The 23,691-nt window shown below is 39.3% G+C and overlaps 2 pseudogenes; one reads left to right on the plus strand and one right to left on the minus strand.

Moving 5' to 3' along the window:
• Positions 1-867: 867 nt before the first annotated feature.
• LOC147787575 (uncharacterized) lies at positions 868-18,685 on the plus strand (annotated as a pseudogene).
• Positions 18,686-19,179: 494 nt separating this feature from the next.
• LOC147787576 (scarecrow-like transcription factor PAT1) lies at positions 19,180-20,484 on the minus strand (annotated as a pseudogene).
• Positions 20,485-23,691: the final 3,207 nt, after the last annotated feature.

Consider the following 23,691-nt stretch of genomic DNA (forward strand, 5'->3'; position numbering starts at 1 on the left):
AATAGTTGCATGGTTATTTCTTCCTCTCCATCTTCCTTCAACTTGTCTTTCTTGTACTACTATACCTTCATCTTCTTGTAATGTTCGTTCTTGTCTTTGTTGTTGCGCCCTTCTTTCTTGTCTATCTTCCATCATCATTTCCATCATACCTTGAATTGCTTGTGAATGGTTGTATTAAGATCTGGTACTCTTTTCATGGTGAGTGCATTAGTCTTATCCGACGTCTTCAATTCTGATTCCAAATCTACGGAGGTAATTGACGACGGCGTAACTGCTCTAATGAGCGTCAAACCCGAAGAAGAGCTTCAGCTGGGCGTGATAAAGGCACCGGCTGGAGAGCCAATTCAGCTGAAGGAGGAGCGAGTGTTCGCTCAAATCGGTGAAATAAGCGAGCAGCAAGAGCACCGATGATGGGTCCTCGACACAGGGGCAACAAACAGTATGACCGGGGCTAGGTCAACATTCTTCGAGCTCGACTTGGGGATTCGCGGGACGGTGAAGTTCGGCGACGGCTCCATCGTCGAGATCGAAGGACGCGACACCATCCTATTTGTCAGCAAGGGAGGCGAGCACCGGAAGCTGACCGGTGTCTACTTCATCTCGAGGCTTAAAGCTAACCTTGTGAGCCTAGGTCAACTTGATGAGGCCGGTTGCTTTATCTCCATTGAGCGCGGGCTACTTAAAATCTACGATGATTGACGACGGCTGCTCATGCAAGTTCGGCGCACGGCAAATCGCCTTTACATTCTGGAGTTAGAGATAGACCAATCGGTCAGCCTCTCGGCCAGGACCAAAGAAGTAGCTTGGAGGTGGCACGCAAGGTGTGGGTTTCTAAGCTTTCCTGCTCTATAAAAACTACACGAGGAGATGGTGCACGATTTTCTAGCAATTAAAGGTGTGAACAAGCTGTGCGACGGGTGTCTCATCGGCAAGCAAAGGCGCTCCCCCTTTCCGTCTAAGGTATTCTACTGCACTAATGTGCCATTGGAGCTCGTGAACGATGATATCTATTGGCCCATCAAGTTGGCGACCCTAGGCAGCAAGACCCTCTTCCTCTTGTTGGTCGATGACAAAAGCCACTTCATGTGGCTAGTCCTACTGCAAGCGAAGAGTGAGGCGAATGCGGAAAGAAGATATGAGTGCTGCGCACCGATCGGGACGGAAAATTCTCCTCAGTGAGTTTCAATAAGTACTGTGATGAGCTAAAGCAAGCACATAGAAATTATATTCAACTACATCCGGGAATGTGCAGAATGGGGGCTCATCAAGATTGATCTCATCCAAACAGAGGAACAGCTTTGAGACATTTTCACCAAATCTCTAGTTTGGCTGAAATTTGAAGAATTACGCTCTAAGATTAGAGTTCAAACAATAAGGTAAATATATACCACACGGCTTAGGAGGAGATTGTTAGATAAAACCCTATTTTAGCTTAAAAGTTATTCTCATTTTTAGTTACTATTTTTAATTAAAGTCACACAATTAAAATTAGGGAAATGTGACGGTGTAATGGCTTTAATTGAGCTTACACTTCTTCCCAATTTTAGGATATAATTGTTATTTAATTATCCCTATTGAATGAGAAATAAAATCATCGAGTCTTCAAACAGAATCTCAAATATTGTATCTCTGATATGAACCAAGAGACATCAATCATACAATATGCTTCAATGAAGATGTGAAGAAAATATTGTTGAAATTATCAAAAGATATTTCAACTCATGCCACATTGAAGTAGAATGAAGTTTCATGTTTTAAATTATGGGTGGATAATTTAGAGTAATTTAGAGTTATTGTATTTCATTAATGTATTCTAAGACTTATAATTTACTTTAGGTTACAATTACATAATAGTTAATTATGGTCATTAAGTATGAATGTTACAACTCTTGGAATGCCTTTAGCAGTTTCATTTTGAGGCTATATAAAGCCATGTATGTTGTATTTTTAAGAAGACTTGGAAAATATAGTAAAAGAAGCATTTGTGCTCTTCTTTAGCCAATAACTAAGTTTCTTTGAAATTCTATGTAGTTTAGGTTGCATGTAGAATCATTCAAGCTCGACATGATCAGTCTTGCTTGTGGAGTGATTCGAATCTCAAACAATTATTCTTACGTTGAGATATTTGATCAACAAGAATCATTCAAGTTAGACATGATCGATCTTGCTTGTGGAGTGATTCGAATCTCAAACAATGTTCTTGCCTTGAGATATTCGATCAACAAGGTAATCCGAATCTTACTCCCCTTATAGTGATTTCCACATATCATTTTGTATCAGAGCTTCAGGCTCAAGATCGGATATATGTTTCTTTTGCGTTTCTTTTCAATTTGATTTTTATTTATTTTTATCTTTTTAGTTTTTAATCGATCCAAAATCAAAAAAATCCAATCTGGGCTCTACAAAAATTGAGAGGTGAGAATGAGAGCTTCATTTGTGTAAATGAGTGTAAAAAGAGTGGCCTAGAATTCATTGAGTGTATACTGTTGAGAGAGTGTTGTGAGGTCCTTTGTATTTCCATAACTTATTTTTTGCAGCAAAGTTTCACAAATAGATTCGAGGACGAATCCTCTCGAAGAAGTGGAGAATGATATGAATCAAGAGACATCAATCATACAATATGCTTCAATGAAGATGTGAATATTATTGAAAATATCAAAAGATATTTCAATTCATGCCACATTGAATAAGAATGAAGTTTCATGTTATAAATTTTGAGTGGATTACAATTTAGAGTAATTTAGAGTTATTGTATTTCATTAATGTATTTCAAGACTTTATTTACTATAGGTTACAATTACATCATGGTTAATTATGGCCATTAAGTATGAATGTTACAACTCTTGGAATGCCTTTAGTAGTTTCATTTTGAGGCTATATAAAGTCATATATGTTGTATTTGTAAGAGACTTGGAAAATATAGTAAAAGAAGCATTTATGCTCTTCTTTAGCCAATGACTAAGTTTCTTTGCAATTCTATGTAGTTTAGGTTGTATGTAGAATCATTCAAGCTGGACATGATCAATCTTGCTTGTGGAGTGATTCGAATCTCAAACAAGTTTTCTTGCGTTGAGATATTTGATCAACAAGAATCATTCAAGCTAGACATGATCGATCTTGCTTGTGGAGTGATTCGAATCTCAAACAATGTTCTTGCTTTGAGATATTCGATCAACAAGGTAATCCGAATCTTACTCCCCTCGTTGTGATTTTCCCATATCACTCTCTCTTTGTGTTTTTCTGTTATTTTCTTCTCCCAACATTTTCGTTCGGCTTTTTTCCTCCGTAAAAAACAACACCACAAAGAAGAAAGAAAATACCAAAGATTAAAGATGGAAGTTCACTTACAAGATGAATTCTTTTGTTTTTTTTTTCCTTGAAATATGAAAGCCAAATTGATACAGAACTGTTTTCTATTCTCTTTTTCATATTATTAAGGTTTCACTTAGTGGATAAATTTGTAAAATCATGTCTATTGTCGTTATCACGATTTAGATTTGAGAAATCTCACCCAACCTTCCTATAACAATAAAGAAAATTTTATTTGATAGAGAAGACGTGGGGCAAAGTAGAAGAAGACTACACAACGATGTGGTATTTGCTACACACTCTTCAATTCAAAAGAAATTCGGGATTGATAGATGTCAAATTTAATTTGAATCCTATTCCGTGTTTTGGACATGAGACATTATGACCATGTCACAAGGGATGTAAGGGAATGTCAGAGCAATTATGGACTAAATCTAGGTTCCAAAGCATAATCCAAACCATGGACATAGGTTTTACTAGGTTAAGGATGTCAGTATCGACCACATGACCTAGTTGTCTATCGATGGGAGATTTCTAGTTAAGACTAGAGCGTATGTATTGTGTGTGAAAAAGAAAGTGGACAGCCAGATAGGATCCACTCTCCTTCAAACCGCCTTGAGAACGATGAAAGACCACATAAGTACATAAGTCAAGACTTAGGCAATAGACTAATTAAAGCCTCAAAACTTAGACCCTTGTAATAGAACCATTGATATGAACCAAGAGAGATGTGAAGAAAATATTGTTGAAATTATCAAAAGATATTTCAATTCATGCCACATTGAAGAAGAATGAAGTTTCATGTTATAAATTTTGGATGAATTACAGTTTAGAGTAATTTAGAGTTATTGTATTTCATTAATGTATTTGAAGACTTTTTAGTTATTTTAGGTTACAATTACATAACGGTTAATTATGACCATTAAGTATGAATCTTGCCACCCTTGGAATGCCTTTAATATTTTCATTTTGAGAATATACAAAGCCATGTATGTTGTATTTGTAAGTAGACTTGGAAAATAATAGTAAAAGAAGCATTTGTTCTTTTCTTTAACCAATGGCTAAGTTTTTTTGCAATTCTATGTAGTTTAGGTTGCATGTAGAATCATTCAAGCTCGACATGATCAATCTTGCTTGTGGAGTGATTCGATTCTCAAACAAGTGTTCTTGCGTTGAGATATTTGATCAACAAGAATCATTCAAGCTAGACATGATCGATCTTGCATGTGGAGTGATTCTAATCTCAAACAAGTGTTCTTGCCTTGAGATATTCGATCAACAAGGTAATCTGAATCTTATTCCCCTTGTATTGATTCCTTATCTTATCAACCATATTCCTATTTTAAATAATGATTAGAACTTGATCAACTATTGGAGTGGTCTGGAGCACATGACCATAGAAACAAACTTAGGTTCAAGAGTTTCCTTGGATTTTATACACTTTTGTCCTGATCTTGTCTTTTATGCTTCGTTCCTTCTTTTGTATTTAAACTCAAACTCTATTGTGTATAGTGTAAATATATATTATATGTACTCTTGTATGTTTTCAAATTCTAGAGTCGTTCTTGTTTTTCAAAACGAAAAATATTACCATATTTTCATAACTCTTTTGTCGTTAGTCTACATCCCAATCCATGCTTAAAACATCTAAAATTGATCATGGCAACATCGATGTGGGGATGGTCAGTGGGTTCACCAACTCACCTTTGACAATCTACATAGTAGTGTCAGTTTATGGGGTTACCCCTACAAGTTCTATGACGACGTGGGGACTGGGGACTAGTAATTGAGAAATCGCACATATTTAGTAAACATGTTTGCGTGATAAGGGTCTACAAGCGTATTTAGAAATTATTAGGAGTTGGTATATTAAAGATCACGCGTTGAGCACAACTTATGCTCCATAGATAGAACTCATGTGGAGACGATCAAGCGATCTCCAACTATTTATTGGTCGTGAACTTTCCCATAGAAGTAAGGGTCGACATAGGTATAGTAGCTTAACAGGCACGAGGGCCACCCTTCCTAAATTATGATGATATTATATGGCTTATTAGGGAGTCACCCTCTAATCCCTTTTAGTAGACCAATATTAGGTGATAAATCATGTAATATCCTAGTAGCTCAATAGCGGGAACAACTAGAGGTCACATTTAACAGATGCATGATACTTGGGTATGTGATATGAGCAATAATTTAACTTATAGATAATTAATTGACTCTAAGATCTCGTAGAGAACAAATGGATATAGACATGCTCTTGGGGTCATTTTTGTAATTGGCCATTTTTTAATATTTTAATATTAGTTTCTAAAAAAAACAATCTAGAATTTTCCCCAAACTTTTATACCCCTTAATAATCCATTTTTCTTCATAAACACATTGAAATTCTTCTTCTATTAGAATTTAAAAATTCGTGAATTTTGATAAAACTTGGAAAAAATTCAACTTTCTAAATTTTTTTTCCAATTTTTGTTGTTCTTTGCTTCCAAAAACCTTCTACAATCTATTAGGGACTATACATTACCTCTTATTAGAGGACTTGGGTGTTACACACTCATGAAAATTCCTTAAAACCAATTTCTTTAGCTTGAGGGAAGAATAAGGAAGAAGTTCCATGAAGAAATCGGGTCCTAATTGATAAATTTAATAAAGATAAGTTTACAAAAGGAAGGAAATTCAGTAATTTGTTATGTGAAGAATGACTGTTTATAGCGAATACAATGTTTAACAGAAGATAAAAATAAAATCCTAACATAAAGTAGAATATCATGTCAAAACAAAGAATCTGGCATAATATCATATCTATGATTTGATATCGGCATAAGATCACATCAGTGAATTGATATTTGGGAATTAAAATATAAAAATAGCAACTAAATATTTTTTAACATTCTCTCCCTTAAACTGATGACACAGTCTTTAGATCAAACTTTAGGATCTTGACAGACACCAAGCAACATGCATAGCTTCTCAAACACAACTCGAGTCAAACGTTTTGATATGAATTCAATTGCTGACCCTTTGCATGTACCCGAAGAACCGATTACAAGAAGCAAGGTTAAGAAGATTCAAGAGGCCTATACATTGCATCTTCGAAACCTAGCTGGTGTACAAGTTGAAACAAAGACTGATATGAACCAAGAGACATCAATCATACAATATGCTTCAAAGAAGATGTGAAGAAAATATTGTTGAAATCATCAAAAGATATTTCAATTCATGCCACATTGAAGAAGAATGAAGTTTCATGTGATAAATTTTGGGTGGATTACAATTTAGAGTTATTGTATTTCATTAATGTAGTTTAAGAGTTTTTATTTACTTTAGGTTACAATTACATAATGGCTAATTATGGCCATTAAGTATGAATGTTACAACTCTTGGAATGCCTTTAATAGTTTCATTTTGAGGCTATATAAAGCCATGTATGTTGTATTTGTAAGCAGACTTGGAAAATATAGAAAGAAGCATTTGTGCTTTTCTTTAGCCAATGGCTAAGTTTCTTTGCAATTCTATGTAGTTTAGGTTGCATGTAGAATCATTCAAGCTCGACATGATCAATCTTGCTTGTGGAGTGATTCGAATCTCAATCAAGTGTTCTTGTCTTGAGATATTTGATCAACAAGAATCATTGAAGCTAGACATGATCGTTCTTGCTTCTGGAGTGATTCGAATCTCAAACAAAGTGTTCTTGGCTTGAGATATTCGATCAACAAGGTAATCCGAATCTTACTCCCCTTGTAGTGATTCCTTATCTTATCATTTGGTATCGAGCTTCAGGCTCAAGATCGGATATATGTTTCCTTTGCGTTTCTTTTCAATTTGTTTTTTATCTTTTTAGTTTTTAATCGATCCAAAATAAAAAATAAAAAAAATCCAATCTCGGCTCTACTAAAAAATTTGAGAGGTGAGAATGAGAGCTTCATTTGTGTAAATGAGTGCAAATAGAGTGGCCTAAAATTCCTTGAGCATATACTCTTGAGAGAGTGTTGTGAGGTCCGTCGTATTTCCATAACTTATTTTTTGCAGCAAAGTTACACAAATAGATTCGAGGACGAATCCTCTTGAAGAAGTGGAGAATGATATGAACCAAGAGACATCAATCATACAATATACTTCAATGAAGATGTGAAGAAAAGGTTGTCAAAATTATCAAAAAGATGTTTCAATTCATGCTACATTGAAGAAGAATGAAGTTTGATTGTTGTAAATTTTGGGTGGGTTACAATTTAGAGTAATTTAGAGTTCTTGTATTTTAAGACTTTTTATTTAATTTCGGTTACATTTACATAATGGCTAATTATGGCCATAAAGTAGGAATGTTACAACTCTTGGAATACCTTTAGTAGTTTCATTTTTTAGGCTATATAAAGTCATGTATGTTGTATTTGTAAGCAGACTTGGAAAATATAGAAAGAAGCATTTGTGCTTTTCTTTAGCCAATGGCTAAGTTTATTTGCAATTCTATGTAGTTTAGGTTGCATGTAGAATCATTCAAGCTCGACATGATCAATCTTGCTTGTGGAGTGATTCAAATCTCAATCAAGTGTTCTTGCATTGAGATATTTGATCAACAAGAATCATTCAAGCTAGACATGATCGATCTTGCTTGTGGAGTAATTCGAATCTCAAACAAGTGTTCTTGCCTTGAGATATTCGATCAACAAGGTAATCCGAATCTTACTCCCCTTGTAGTGATTTCTTATCTTATCAAAGACTTTTGAGCCCAAAAATCTTTATAGCATTAACATATCAAATCAAGAAGATAATGGAATAGCTGACATTGGACAGTAATTAAAAGACTTGCCTTTGGTAGTTGAACTACCAATTAAGACAATTTATAAATACCTTATTTTTTTCCATTTGTATTTAATAGCATTTATTAATTTGGAGTTGGTGGTTGAACTTTATTATGTTAGGGTTAACTTTTGGGTCTATTTAAAGGCATGTAATATTCATGTTTGGGAATGTATTGTTGAATACAAACAAAACCTTTGTGTTTTTTTGATACCTTTTTGGTGTTATTCTTTTTCAAATCTTTCTTTAGGTTTGATGTTTAAACCGATTCATTGAATTAGTTTTGATCAAGCTAATGCTAGAGTAAATTGTCTTGGTATCTAAGAGTGACCATCATAGATTTTAAGTTCGATCTAAGTGTCATTCATCTTCTAACCAGCTCTTGGTTGGAATCAATCCGTTAAGTTAGCTTTCTCTGTGAACGTTTTGCAAGGATTCTAGAAAGACCTCTAGCTTTGCAAATTCCACCATTGTAGGTGCTTATTATTTGGTATCAGAGCATTTGATCGACGTTCTTTGGCCGCTCTAGTGGTGAAATATCTTTATTGTTATTTTTTTTCTATCAATTTTTTTTTCTCTCTCAGATTATCGAAAAAAAAAAAGGAAGAAAGAAGACTCGGTAGAAAAAAAATCATTTCTGAGAAAAATATATATATATATTCAGTTCTTATCATTTATTTTCAAGCTCTTGATCATTGAGATACTAGTCTTAGCTTATTACAATTGATCGTGAATTTGTTATAATCAAGCTTAAAGCAAGATTGAACCAAAATAATAATAATAATAATAAAAGCGAGCCTTTACATTCTTGACCTAGTACCAAAAGCCTACCTTTGAGTGTTAAACACGAGTGTCCCTGAGTGAAATTTTTGTGAGAAGTGTGGAGAGGTCCCTTGAGATACAAAATGTCACATAATGGAGAAGGAGTACCACCAGTACCAGATCTTAATACAACCATTCTCAAGCAATTCAAGGTATGATGGAAATGATGATGGAAGATAGACAAAAAAGAAGGGCGCAACAACAAAGACAAGAACGAACATTACAAGAAGATGAAGGTATAGTAGTACAAAAAAGACAAGTTGAAGGAAGATGGAGAGGAAGAAATAACCATGCAACTATTATGCAACCTAGAAGGATGGAAAGAGTACATGAAGATAGAGATGGGGGAGTTAAACTCAAAATCCCACCATTTTGTGGAACGCCAGATTCTGAGGCATACTTGCAATGGGAAAGAAAGATAGAACATGTGTTTGATTGCAACACCTATAGTGAAAATAAGAAGATGAGACTTGCTATTGCCGAATTTACCAATCATGCTGGTGATTGGTACCAAGATCTCAAATCCGAGAGAAGACGAAAATAGGAGGATCCAATAGAGACTTGGGAAGAACTTAAAGAAGCCATGAGAAAAAGGTATGTTCCAAAACATTATGAAAGAAATTTGAAAACTAAATTGCAAGGTTTGAAGCAAGAAACAAAAAGTGTGGCAGAATATTATCAAGAGATGAACTAAATTGCAAGGTTTGAAGCAAGAAACAAAAAGTGTGGCAGAATATTATCAAGAGATGGAGACTATGATGGAAAGAGCAAATGTTAGAGAAGAAGAAGAAGATACCATGTCTAGATTCCTTGGAGGTTTGAATCGAGAAATTGTTCATCTTGTTGACAGAAATCCACCACCATATCTGGAAGACATGTATCATTATGCTCTCAAAATTGAAGACCAATTGAAGGAAGAAAAAGAGCATTAAAAAAGGTACACATCATGAACTAACACCTTTTCAAATTCTAAAACTTGGAACAAGGATAATTTTGTGAATAAAAATGAATTGTTGTCACCAAAAGAAAAGTTTGTGGCTGCTAAAAGGGTGGAGGCTGAGAGTTCCAAATGTAAAAAGAATGAAGCTTCAAAGACGATACAGGAGAAGTCTAGTTCTATTCAATGTTGGAAGTGCAAAGGATTTGGACACATGAGCAAAGAGTGTGTTAATAAAAAAGTTATGGTGATAAGGAATGGGATACTTGATTCAGATGATGAATGTGAGGATCATGATTCACAACTTGTGGAAGAAATCGCAGCATATGATGATAAATATGTTGAAGAAGGTAATTTCATATCTTTGATCACAAGAAGGGTACTCAATGTTCAAATCAAAGAAGCGAAATTTGAAGATCAAAGGGAAAACTTGTTCCACACAAGATGTTTGATCAAAGGAAACCCATGCAGTTTGATGATTGATAGTGGAAGTTGCACAAATGTGGTATGCAACTTCCTTGTAAAAAGACTTCAACTTTCTGTTCATCCACATCCAAAACCGTACAAACTTCAATGGTTGGCAAACAATGAAGAAATTAAGGTGAACTCCCAAGCTCTTATTTCTTTTACTCTTGGAAGATATAAAGATTGAAGTCCTTTGTGATGTCGTACCAATGCATGTGGGGGACATCTTGTTCGACCGACCTTGGTAATATGATAGAAAGGTAACATTTGATGGTTTGACGAACAAGTGTACTTTTACTTTTTGTGGGAAGAAATTTCCTTTACTTTCGTTGTCTCCATATGAAGTACATTGTGACCAATTGAAATTAGAGAAGAAAAGAAAAGAATGTGAAGAACCACAGTGGAGAGAAGAAACTCAGGTAAAAGAGAGAGATAAGAGTGAAAAAAAAGAGAAAAGTGAGGGGCAAAGGATGAGTGGAAACAAAGAAAGAAAAAAAAGTGATTTTGAGGAAAAGAGAGAAAATGTGAGTTTGGTTATAAGAAAGGGAGAAATGAGGAATATGTTAGCCCAAGAACCAAAATTTGTACTTATGTGCAAAGGAATGTGTTTAGCAATAGAACAAAAAACTGATGATGCTTTACCAAGTGCTTTTAAGTCTCTTTTTCAGGAATTCAGCGACATATTTCCACATGAAGATGCATGTACGGGGTTACCCCCTCTAAGAGGGATTGAGCACCAAATTGACTTCGTACATGGGGCAACTTTTCCAAATATGGCTGCCTATAGGACTAATCCCACCGAGACTAAGGAGATTCAGAGACAAGTAGAAGAACTCATGGATAAAAGATATGTTAAAGAAAGCATGAGTCCTTGTTCGATTCCTGTGATTTTGGTACCCAAGAAAGATGGCACGTGGAGGATGTGTGTTGATTGTTGAGCCATCAACAAGATAACGGTAAAGTATCGACACCCTGTTAAATAAAAGCCATGCCTTATTTAGTTAGGTTTGTAAAACATCTGAATTCACGCGAATGGAGGAGCGTGATTCTAGGGGCCATTGTTTTGGCAATTTGGGTGAAGTCTTCGTCCACTTCTTCTATTTTTGTATAATTGGTTTTTCTATTTTTGTAATTAGATTTGTTATTTAAACCGTTAAACTGAAGTAAAATAAGATATCGAGTCTTCAGCAATCGACGCGAATCTCTCACTCTCTCTCCTTTTACTTCCGCTAATTTTTCCTTCGAAGAAACCTTCGGCCAATTTTTCGTCGACACTGTCTTCCGAGTTGCCAGAGTCAACAAGTGGTATCAGAGCCAGGTTGAAGCGATCGGTAGTATACCATCACAGAAGAGCCAACCTATCAACAATCAAGTTGAATAGCTGAAGTGGTTAGAGTGTCGACTTAACAACACATAGGTCTCAGGTTCGAGTAGAAGAAAATGTAAAGTGTGTAAATAAGCACATCTTGGGGTCCCCATCCCAAGCAGGCTCCCTCACTCCTCCACGCCACCGTCAAGTGCTGGCATCTCCATCACCACCACGAAGAGGCCGACGCTGTGATGACGGGCATCGAGTTGTTGTTGAGCGAGATTGATCAAGGGAGACAACGACGACGTCGTTCAGTACCCGATGTTGACAAGGTCAAACTACAACGAGTGGGCCTTGTTGATGATGCGCGTCAACGTACAGGCGCTGCGGGAATGCTGCGAAAGAAAGCTCTCGGAGATCTGTTTTAAGGACGGCAAATCCGTCGATGATTTTTCAATGCCGGATCACGGGGCTCGCCAACAGCACCACCACCTGGCATCAGCGAGACAGAAATCGTGAAGAAGATGTTGCAGGTCCGTCCCCGATCACCTCGAGCAAGTCACGATTTCAATTGAGACATTGCTTCCGGAAGACTACGTAACGTCGAGAGGACCGTCTACTCCTCACGGAGGAGGAATGACTTGCACGCCTAAAGCTCCCTCCGCGACAACACCGGCGAGAGCAACGGGTCCTCCTCCAGCTGCAAAGGTGGCAAGAAGCCATGGATGTCCCACGGGCGCACGCGCAGGATAGATGGGAATCAAAAGAAGGAGTCGACCAATGGCAGGCCGATCCCAATGGTCGAACTGTGGGAAGAGAGAACACCTGAGTAGAAATTGCTGGAGCAAGCTCAGGAATTAAGAGAAGCCCGAAAAGGCCCATGTGGCTCCAATCCGAGGAGGACGAGCCAGCTCTCTTCATGGTAACTACATCCGACGACGATGTTGAACCCGAGAAAGAGCTCCAGCTGGGCGTAGCAAAGGTGGCACCAGCTGGGGAGCCAATTCAACTGGAGGAAGGGACGAGCAACACGAGCACCGGCGATGGATCCTTGACACAGGGGCAATAAACCATATGACTGGGGCTAGATCTGCGTTCTCCGAGCTCGACTCGAGGATCCGTGGAACGGTGAAATTCGGCGACGGCTCCGTCGTCGAGATTGAAGGGCGCGGCACCATCTTATTCGTCAGTAAGGGAGGCGAGCATCGCAAGCTGACCGACGTCTACTTCATCCCGAGGCTCAAGGTTAACCTTGTGAGCCTGGGTCAACTCGATGAGACAGGTTGCTTCATTTCCATCGAGCGCGGACTACTCAAAATCTGCGATAATAAACGACGGCTGCTCACGCAGGCAAGGCGCATGACAAACCGTCTTTATATCCTGGAGTTAGAGATAGACCAACCCGTCAGCCTCTCGGCCAAGACCGAAGAGGTATCTTGGAGGTGGCACGCAAGGTACGGGCACTTAAACTTTCCTGCCCTAAAAAAGCTATAGAAGAAGGAGTTGGTGCACGGCTTGCCAGAAATCAAAGGCGTGAACAAGCTGTGCGACGGGTGCCTCATCGGCAAACAGAGGTGCACACCCTTTCCGTCTCGAACATCCTACCGAGCCGATGAGCCGTTGGAGCTTGTACACGGCGATATCTGCGGGCCCATCAAGCCGGCGACCCCAGGCGGTAAGAGTCTCTTCCTCCTGTTAGTCGATGACAAAAGCCGCTTCATGTGGCTGACCCTGCTGCAATCGAAAAGTGAGGCGGCAGAGGCGGTTAAGCGCGAGCGGAGGCCGAATGTGAGAAGAAGATGCGAGTGCTACGCACAGACCGAGGCGGAGAATTCACCTCGGCAAGTTTTAGTAAGTACTGCGACGAGATCGGCATACAACGGCACCTAACAGCGCCCTACTCCCCCCAACAGAACGGAGTGGTAGAGCGCCAAAATCAGATCATTGTCGAGACAGCAAGGTCATTGTCGAGACAGCAAGGTCATTGTTGGTGACGGCCGGGATGCCTGGGAGATTCTGGGGAGAGGCAGTAATGACGGCTGTCTATCTCCTCAATCGGTCACCAACCCGAAGCCTCGATGGGAAGATGCCATATGAGGCCTGGTACAACAAAAAACCAACAGTACATCATTTCCGCGTGTTCGGCTGCGTCGCATACATGAAGGTAACACGTCCCCATCTCGCCAAGCTCGATCCCAGGGGGCTGAAGGTCGTCTTCATCGGCTACGAACCCGTGAACAAGGCGTACAGACTCTATGATCCGGTAGGGGGCGAGCTCACGTGTCTCGCGACGTCGTCTTCGACGAAAGCACCTTCTGGCAGTGGAATGAGGTGATTGAGGTAGACTGTAATCTAAATCAATTCACGGTGGAGTACCTCGTCACCGAGCCTGAAGAAGAAGGAGCCCAGTATCAGGAGACGTCACCGCCGCCAGCAGGTGCACCACCTGAACCAGTGGAATTCGCAACACCACGGACTGCGGATTCGATGCTGGATGCCGATCACGATACTGATCTGGAGGCTAGGTACCGAAGGATGGATGACCTAGTGGGAGGAGGTGAACCACCTGGACTAGCAGCGCGCGAGCTCGAAGAAGTGGCCGAACTACATGTCATCAGTGCAGATGAACCAAACACCTTCGCCGAAGCAGAAAAGAACCCGTGCTGGCGGAAGGCAATGCAGGAGGAGATGACATCCATCACCGAGAACCAAACGTGGAGTCTGAAGGATATGCCACCGAGAAATCGAGCCATAGGGCTCAAATGGGTCTTCAAACTGAAGTGCAACGAAAAAGGAGAAGTTGTGAAGCACAAGGCTCATCTGGTGGCGAAGGGCTACGTCCAGAAGCAAGGAGTGGACTTCAAAGAGGTATTTGCGCCAGTAGCAAGGTTAGAATCCGTTCGTTTCTTGCTGGCAATTGCGGCACATTACTCTTGGAAGGTTCACCATATGGACGTAAAGTCTGCTTTCCTTAACGAAGAGTTGAAGGAGACCGTATATGTTCGACAACCACCTGGCTTCCTGGACAACGACAACTCTAATAAGGTACTGCGCCTGCACAAAGCACTCTATGGGCTTCGACAAGCCCCACGAGCCTGGAACGCGAAGCTCGACAGTACCCTACTGTCATTGAAATTCAAACGTTGTGCCTCTGAGCATGGCATGTACACGTACGGCCACGGCAAAAAGCAACTGATCGTGGGAGTGTACGTCGACGACCTCATAATCACTGGAGGCGACATGGGAGTCCTTGGAAGGTTCAAGAAGGAGATGTCGAAAAACTTTGAGATGAGCGATCTCGGCGTGCTCAGCTACTACCTCGGCATCGAAGTGCAACAGAACTCTTCCGGCATCTCCATCTGCCAAAGTGCATACGCGAGGAAGCTGCTGGACACAACTGGGCTTGTGGACAGTAATCCTACCAGGACGCCAATGGAGGCCCGACTCCAACTAAGGAAGGCCGGCACTACGACGACAGTCGACTCCACCAATTACCGCAGCATTGTCGGGAGTCTGCGCTATCTGGTAAACTCTCATCCTGATCTTGCTTATTCTGTTGGCTATGTGAGCAGGTTTATGGAAGCACCTAGGGAGGAGCATCTAGTGGCTGTCAAGCGCATCCTGCGCTATGTAGCCAGAACCAGAGGCTGGGGTGTAAGATATTACGCAGGGAGCGGAAAGGAGAAACTCAAGCTGGTCGGCTACAGTGATAGTGACATGGCCGGTGACGTTGATGATCTTAAGAGCACCAGCGGAATGATCTACTTTCTCTCAGGCGGCGCGATCTGCTGGCAATCAACAAAACAGAAGGTGGTTGCTTTGTCTTCCTGCGAAGCAGAATACATCGCCGCTTCGATGGTAGCAACACAAGGGATCTGGCTTGCACGACTAATGGAAGAACTCATCGGGAGAGAAAGTGATCCACCAATGCTATACGTAGACAACAAAGCTACGATCTCCCTGATAAAAATCCAGTTTTGCACGACGGAGCAAGCACATAGAATTAGATTCCACCACATTCGAGAATGTGCAGATCGAGGGCTCATCAAGATTGATTTCATCCGAACAGAGGAACAACTTGGAGACATTTTCACCAAGTCCCTGCGCGGGTGAAATTCGAAGAACTCTGCTCAAAGATCGGAGTTCAAATAATAAGGTACAGCTTTTAGGAGGAGATTGTTAAATAAAAGCCATGCCTTATTTAGTTAGGTTTGTAAAACATCTGAATTCACGCGAATGGAGGAGCGTGATTCTAGGGGCCATTGTTTTGGCAATTTGGGCGAAGTCTTCGTCCACTTCTTCTATTTTTGTATAATTGGTTTTTCTATTTTTGTAATTAGATTTGTTATTTAAACCGTTCAACTGAAGTAAAATAAGATATCGAGTCTTCAGCAATCGACGCGAATCTCTCACTCTCTCTCCTTTTACTTCTGCTAATTTTTCCTTCGAAGAAACCTTCGGCCAATTTTTCGTCGACATTGTCTTCCGAATTGCCAGAGTCAACACACCCTATTCCTAGATTGGATGACATATTGGATGAATTATATGGTGCTGATCTGGTTTCAAAAATAGATCTTAAAAGTGGTTATCATCAAATTCGAATGAATGTGGGAGATGAGTGGAAAATGGCTTTCAAAACAAAGTTTTGGCTTTATGAGTGACTCGTTATGCCGTTTGGCCTTACAAATGCACCAAGTACTTTTATGAGGCTAATGAATCATGTTTTGAGAGACTATATTGGAAAATTTGTTGTTGTATACTTTGATGATATCCTTGTTTACTCAAAAAGTTTGAATGATCATATTTTGCACGTCAAGAAAATTTTGTTTAAACTTAGAGAAGAGAAGCTTTATGCCAACTTCAAAAAGTGCAGTTTTTGTCTAGACCAAGTCAACTTCCTAGGGTTCTTAGTTGGAAAGAATGGAGTACAAGTTGATGAAGAAAAGGTAAAAGCTATTAGAGAATGGCCAACACCCACAAATGCAACCGAGGTAAGATCTTTTCATGGTTTGGCTAGTTTCTATAGGAGATTCATTAAGGATTTCAGTACCATAGCATCACCATTGAATGAACTTGTTAAAAAGCATGTGAAATTTGAATGGAAGGAAAAACAAGAGAATGCATTCAATGAACTGAAAGATAAATTAACCAATGCACCTTGTCTTGCTTTACCTAACTTTGATAAATCTTTTGAAATTGAATGTGATGCAAGTGGGATAGGCATAGGAGCTGTTTTAATGCACGAAAAAAGGCCAATCATGTTCTTTAGTGAAAAGCTTAATAGAGCACAACTCAACTATCAGACTTATGACAAAGAGTTATATGCACTTGTGAGGGCTTTGCAAGTTTGGCAACATTATTTGTGGCCAAAAGAGTTTGTTATTCATACGGATCATGAAAGTTTGAAGCACCTTAAAAGCCAAACAAAGCTAAATAGGAGACATGCTAAATGGGTGGAATTCATAGAGACATTTCCTTATGTAATCCATTACAAAAAGGGGAAGGATAATGTGGTCGCAGATGCATTATCAAGAAGGTATGCTTTATTTTCTTCCCTTACTGCAAAAATTCTTGGTTTTAAACACATGATTGAATTGTACAAAGTTGAAAAATCTGAATTTTATGATGTGTATATGCAATGTTTAGAAGGGAAACATGTGCAAGATCATATTGTGTTCGATGATATGCTTTTTAGGAAGGGTAAACTTTGTATTCCTAAATGTTCTATTCGAGAGTTACTTGTGAAGGAGGCTCATGGGGGAGGACTTATGGGATATTTTGGAGAATTTAAAACATATAGCACGTTGTGTGAACATTTTTATTGGTTGAAAATGAGGAAAGATGTAAACAAAGTATGCAAGCAATGTTTTAAATGTAAGGAGGCTAAGTCTAAGACAGAACCACATGGTCTTTACACACCTTTAGATGTTCCTAGTGAACCATGGGTTGACATTAACATAGATTTTATTCTAAGATTACCAAAGACTAGAAGACACCATGATAGCATTTTTGTGGTAGTTGATAGGTTTAGTAAGATGACACATTTCATTCCATGTAACAAAACAGATGATGCTACCAACATAGCTAATCTATTCTTTAAGGAAGTGGTTAGATTGCATGGTATTCCCAAAACCATTGTTAGTGACAGGGATGTAAAATTTTTAAGCCATTTTTGGAAGGTTTTGTGGGGAAAGTTGGGAACTAAGCTTCTATTTTCTACAACATGTCACCCCCAAACCGATGGAAAAACTGAGGTTGTTAATAGAACATTAGGAGCCTTACTTAGGTCACTAATTTCTAAAAATCTTAAGCCTTGGGAAGAGACTACCTTTTGTTTGTGGAATTTGCATACAATAGAGCAATACATAGCACCACTCAGTGTTCACCTTTTGAGGTTGTGTATGGATTTAATCCTTTAACTCCTCTAGATTTATTGCCTTTGCCACCTAATATGTTTGCTAATGATGCAGCTTCTTCAAGAGCCGAATACATAAAAAAAATTCACAAAGACATAAAAGAAAGAATTGAAAACAAAAATAAAAAACTAGTCACGCGCAAGAACAAAGGAAGAAAAAAAATTGATTTTTAAACAAGGTGACTAGGTTTGGGTTCATCTACGAAAGGAAAGGTTTCCAAGTCAGAGAAAGTCTAAACTTCAACCAAGAAGAGATGGTCCTTTTCAAGTACTAGAGCGGATCAATGACAATGAATACAAGCTAGATCTCAGAGGTGAGTACAATGTAAGTTCAACTTTTAATGTGGCTGATTTGACTCCATTTGATGTAGGGAATGAAGACCTTGATTGGAGGACAAATCCTTTTAAAGAAAGGGAGGATGATATGAATTCAACTGCTGACCCTTTGCATGTACCTGAAGGACCGATTACAAGAAGCAAGGTTAAGAAGATTCAAGAGGCCTATACATTGCATCTTCGAAAGCTAGCTAGTGTACAAGTTGAAACAAAGACTTTTGAGCCCAAAAATCTTTATAGCATTAGCATATCAAATCAAGAAGACAATGGAGTAGCTGACATTGGAAAGTAATTAAAAGACTTGCCTTTGGTAGTTGAACTACCAATTAAGATAATTTATGAATACCTTATTTTTTTCAATTTGTATTTAATAGCATTTATTAATTGTAGTTGGTGGTTGAACTTTATTATGTTAGGGTTAACTTTTGGATCTATTTAAATGCATGTAATATTCATGTTTGGGAATGAATTGTTGAATACAAACAAAACCTTTGTGTTTTCTTGATACCTTTTTGGTGTTATTCTTTTTCAAACCTTGCTTTAGGTTTGATGTTTAAACCGATTCATTGAATTAGTTTTGATCAAGCTAATTCTAGAGTGAATTTTCTTGGTATCTAAGAGTGACCATCATAGATTCCAAGTTCGATCTAAGAGTCATTCATCTTCTAACCAGCTCTTGGTTGTAATCAATTCGTTAAGTTAGCTTTTTCTTTGAACGTTTTGCAAGGATTTTAGAAAGACCTCTAGCTTTGCAATTCCACCATTGTAGGCGCTTATCACGTTTTATTAGGATATCAGCCACTTGCTCTTTAGTATGAAAATGTTGAACATCACAGTTCCATCTTTACTTAAGTAACTGAGGAAGTGGAAACGATCATCAATGTGTTTGTTTCGACCATGCAAGACTGGATTTCTGGTCAGCTTAATAGTGGAACTATTATCATAATATACCACTGTAGCTCCAACTGGGACATGATCGAGTCTTTCCAGCATCCTTCTTAACCATATGGCTTGACAAGCACAAGCTGCAGCAACAATGAATTCAACTTCAACAGTGGAGAGTGTGACTACAGGTTGCCTCTTTGAGGACCATGAAACAACTCCTGAACTTAGCAAAAATGAATAACCTGACATGCTCTCGTCTCGAGGATTCTCCTTTGACACACTCTCGTCCGACATATGATACAACTTAAACGTGAAATTCACTGCTAGTGAATCGTCTCCGTCGCACCCGAGTGACTCACGCATTAGCTCTGCCGGTTCCTATTTCACCATGTTGAATTTGAACCTAACGCTGAGTTCTTTCGCAAGTTGACTCAATGACTCGCCGACCTATTTCAACCTCTCGTCTCTGCCGTTCTCCACTACAATCGCCGTTAATTTCATGACGACCTTCCTTTTCTAACAACCTGAGAGAAGGTGGATTAGATTCATATTCTGACCTCCCTTCCCGATATCGAAATCCACAACATGCAATTGACGATCCTCTTCCTCTATTCCCTCAAGAATTACGAGATTTTGGTGCAATGAAAGCATGCTTAAAGCAAGGAGAAACATCTTAAAGCAACCGAGTCACTGCTGAGGGTTCTTGCCGAAAGTCTCTGCCACAAGATGCAGAAATTCCACTGGATTTACCCGCAATTTTAGAGCAAAAATCATATACTCTGCCAATCTCTGCACATAACTACCTCTCGCATTCGAAATCTTAACCACCTGTGCAAGAATCTCATCCATAACCTCCAAATTTCCCTCAGAAATCGTTGCCGCAGCCTCGATTACAGACTGTTTCAAAGAATCAGAAGATGTAGAAGCCATAGAGGACGACGTAGATGAAGAACAAGAAGACAAAGTAGTGGTAGTCGGCGAAGTCAAAATTGGCTTCTAATTCGGCGGCGTCGTCAGACTAATTAGATTATACATCCTCTCACACCATAGTCAAACTCGTAATCACAGACGCAACATCATTTCTTTCATCGTCGTCTTATCTTAAAGAAGTTGTTTCTCCAACTCCTGAAGGCGATGATTCATCATCATCTTCTTCTCCAACTCCAACAAATTCGGAGGTCCACCACCTGTGAAACCTAACTGCATCTCTGCTAATCCTCTACCTGATGTACTTTTCCTATCCTCCAAATCTCCCTGGATCACATCAGCAGAAGGATATGCCACATAAACCTCCTCTTTCAAGCAATTTTTTCTTTCTGCCACTCCGTTTTGCTATGGTGTGTAAGCTGCAGTGAGTCGTCGATGTATTCCATGATTTGAGCAGAACTCAATAAACTCAGTAGATGTGAACTCTCCACCTCTAATAGTTCTCAAACCTAAAATATTTGTCCCATTTTCTTTCTCCACCTTTGTTTTGAAAAGTTAGAACATTATGAGATCTTCTATTTCAAACATACAATCTATTGAGTCCTTCTTTTGTTCTACCATCTCTTCAACATATGCCAGGAGAAACAACGGTTCAGAAGTTTCAGCAAAACGAGCTTGTCATTTCTTTCTCTTATTCTTCTTGGGACATTCATACTGAAAATGACCAATGTCATGACAATAAAAACATTCAACAAGAGTTTTGTTAAAACTTGGTCTCCTATGTTCTCGTCCTCTACCTCGAATTGTGCCACCTCCACGATTTGTTCTCCCTGTACTGCTTGTTAGTTTAGTTAATCTTGTATTAACCGTAATTCATTTATATTTACTGTTTGTATGTCAAATTATGTTAGTGAAGGGAAGTTTAGCAGTTAAAGGAAGTTTAGCGGTTAAGGGAAGTTTAGCAGTTAAGGGAAATTATTAGCCGTTATTAATGTGTGGCTATTCTGTCTATATATGTACCGTGTAACAAGTTGAATCAGATGAGTAAGTTGGTTCCTCTCTTAGTTGTAAGAGTTGTTTCTGACATTAGGTATCAGAGCGTGGTTACATGCCAAAGATCATGTCGTCGAAGTCTGCAACAAAGGAAGGTCTGGTATCACTCCAATACCCGACGTTATCGAGAACCAACTACTCAGCATGGGCTATGAAGATGAAGGTCTATTTGCATGCTCAAGGGGTGTAGGACGCAATCGAATCAACTGAGTCTCTGGATAGTCCTGATGAAAGGAAGGATCAAATGGCCTTCGCAGCTATCTATCAAGCAATCCCTGAGGAGATGTTGTTTTTGTTAGTAGAGAAAGAGACAGCAAAAGAAGCATGACAGATGTTAAAAACTATTCATGTTGGTTCTAAACGTGTAAAGGAGGCAAGATCCAAACTCTGAAGATTGAGTTTGAAATTATGAATATGAAGGAGTCCGAGACTATTGATGATTATGCAGCAAGGTTGACAGAAGTTGTTAATAAAATACGTACTTTTGGAGACAAGTTGAAGAGGCATACTTGGTGAAAAAATTTCTCCGCTCAGTATCTCCTAAGTTTCTTCATATCGCATCGGCAATAGAGCAATTTGCCGATTTAAAGGTGATAACCATGGAGGAAGTCATCGGCCGTCTTAAAGCATATGAAAAACGGATCGGTGGCAACAAAGAGAATGCTGAGCATGTCTTATTGACTCAAGGAGAATGGAAAGCAAAAGAACGTAGCGACAATGGAGGCCATAGCCGAGGACGAGGTCGCAGTGGTCGCTGGAGAGGGAGAGGTCATGGACGTGGAAATGACTCGTTTCATCATGAGAAGAAGGCTGACAAAAGCAAGGTAAGATGCTACAATTGTCAAGGCCTAGGCCACTATGCCTCAGAATGTCGGAAGGTGAAGTGTTATAATTGTCAAAAGATTTGCCATTATGCATCCGACTGTAGATCAAAGAAATGGGAGGATCAGGCGCACTTGGCTGAGACGCAAAGTGATGAGGATGAGCCAGCCTTACTTACAGCACAAGTTTGTGAAGTCCGAACTCTCGGTTCACCAAAGTTGACGGAGATGGCTCTTTATGAAGAGAAGGTTGTCCCAGAAGAAATTGAGAAGAAAAGCAACACTTGGTTCCTAGATACGGGAGCCAGCAATCATATGACTGGTTGTCGAAGTTGGTTCTCAGAATTGAACGAGTCAGTGACCGGCACCATTGAAGTTTGGAGAAGGATCACTTGTAGAGATAAAAGGACGTGGAGATGTGAAGGCTGCATCTGTGAAAAAAACAGAGAAGATAATCGATGAGGAGAAATCGATGGCTCTGTGAAGATTGAATCGGAGGAAAAATAGAGAAGCGAGAAGAGAAGAAGAGCGATGGCGAGAAAACCGTTGGCGTTGTGAAGTTTGAATCCGAGGAGAAGAGCGATGGCGTTGTGGCGGAGGTCCAGAATGTGGCAACGGAGGTAGCGAAAGCAAAGGAGATAAAAGAGAAGGACTGTGACGGCGAGAAGAAGGAGAAGGAGGATGGAAACAATGGTTGTGGTATTGAAAAACAGGTCGCCAGATAAACGAAAGCAGAGAAGGAGAAGGAGAAGGAGGCCATTGTTTCCGGCAGTGCAATTGAAGTAGCACAGGTAATTAAACCTGTTGAGGAAAAGCCATTGGCCGGACAAGTAGAACAGGTAATTAAAACTGTCGATGAAAAGCAGTTGCCCATTGAAAGGAAGACAGAGAAGAAGGAAGTCGGAGATAATGGCGGTAGCTTTCATCCTGTGAAGCGGAGTATATTGCGGCGACATCAGCTGCTTGTCAAGGAACATGGTTAGGACGTTTACTGAATGAATTGGTTTGAAGAATATAAGAATGTGAAGATCAAAATACAAGATTAAGAGGATGATTTGTTAGTTTATTTAATCTTGTATTAACCGTAATTCATTTGTATTGACTGTTTGTATGTCAAATTATGTCAGTGAAGGGAAGTTTAGCAGTTAAAGGAAGTTTAGCGGTTAAGGAAAGTTTAGCGGTTAAGGGAAGTTTAGCGGTTAAGGGAAGTTATTAGCGGTTAAGGGAAGTTATTAGTCGTTATTAATGTGTGGCTATTCTGTCTATATATGTACTGTGTAACAAGTTGAATCAGATGAGTAAGTTGGTTTCTCTCTTAGTTGTATGAGTGGTTTCTGACACTGCTGTCAAAAGTGATCTTCAATGTCTGCTCTTCCACAGTATGTCTTTGCATACGTTGTTCATGAACCAGTAGACTACAATTCATCAATGGTCATGATGTCCAAATCGTTGGATTCTACAATGGAGCAAGCTATATAATCAAACTTTAAAGTCATGGAGCGCAAGATTTTCTTAATAATGCTAGCATCACTCATCTTTTCACCATGGAAAAACATTTTATTAGCAATGGTGAGAGTATGAGAAAGAAATCAGAAACAGTCTCACCTTCTTT

This window comes from Cucurbita pepo, chromosome 17 (genome assembly GCF_057944985.1).
Source record: "Cucurbita pepo subsp. pepo isolate OVF chromosome 17, ASM5794498v1, whole genome shotgun sequence".
NCBI lineage: Eukaryota > Viridiplantae > Streptophyta > Magnoliopsida > Cucurbitales > Cucurbitaceae > Cucurbita > Cucurbita pepo.